This window comes from Aptenodytes forsteri, unplaced genomic scaffold, assembly GCF_000699145.1.
Source record: "Aptenodytes forsteri isolate BGI_AS27 unplaced genomic scaffold, ASM69914v1 Scaffold262, whole genome shotgun sequence".
Classification (NCBI taxonomy): Eukaryota; Metazoa; Chordata; class Aves; order Sphenisciformes; family Spheniscidae; genus Aptenodytes; species Aptenodytes forsteri.
Window position 1 is genome coordinate 162,884 of NW_008795710.1, and position 815 is coordinate 163,698.

The 815-nt window shown below is 52.0% G+C and overlaps 1 long non-coding RNA gene across 1 annotated transcript in view; it reads right to left on the reverse strand.

The window, feature by feature from the left end:
• LOC109279593 overlaps positions 1 to 317 on the reverse strand; it is a 4,022-nt gene extending 3,705 nt beyond the window's left edge. Inside the window, exon 1 of the long non-coding RNA XR_002086242.1 lies at positions 77 to 317. This is a non-coding gene — a long non-coding RNA (uncharacterized LOC109279593). The remainder of the gene's footprint in view (positions 1 to 76) is intronic.
• Positions 318 to 815: the final 498 nt, after the last annotated feature.

Genomic DNA, 815 nt, shown 5'->3' on the forward strand with positions numbered 1-815 from the left:
CCACATTGTGCTTTTAAAAAAAAACAACCCCCCCCCCAAAAAAAAAAAAAAGAAGAAAAAAAAAGGAGACTTTTACCAATAGTATGAGGCAGTTTGTTCAGTGGCAGAAAGGCTTATAAAGGAGAGAACTTTCCTTCTGGAGTGGGGGGAAAGGAGAAATCCAACAGAAAATTGAGAAAAGGGAGATGTAGGAGATTAAAAACAAGATGTCAGAAAACACACGCTAGAAAAACAATTCTCAAATTCTGGTTTCAGACTTTCTATTTCAGTTTTGACTTTGGTACTTTCTCCCTGTGCCTAGCTGTCCGCATCACGGGGGGGGGGGAGCTCCCTTTGCAGCAGCTTTCCGTGACCACTGGAGACTAAAACTTCAAGCAGGTGAAACGTGCTACGCCTAGATGAACACCGCGGTTAATCACTACATTTTAGCCAATGTTAACATTTCAGGCGTTAAGAACTGGTCATCCACAGGAGTCAAACCCGACTACTAAAGAGTTCGAAAACGCGACGCGTCACGGCCGGGCCGGTGGGACTCGGGTCCGTTTGGGGCAGGGGCGTCAGGGACAGCCCAGCGATGTACAAGCACCGCAGCGGCAACGCATAACCTGTAGCCTTCTATTTCTGGGGCTTGCAGGCGTCGTGCCTAAACGTAGGGCTTAAACCACCGCCGACGTCGTCCGCATCAATGCGCGTCCCTTGAGCTGCAAAAACGAAAGCGTTTCCGAAACCGACTTCACGAACTGGCTCCCAGAAAGCGCCAACGCTCCCCCCCCCCCCCCCCCCCCCCCCCCCGCCGCGCGCCCGCCCGCCCCGCC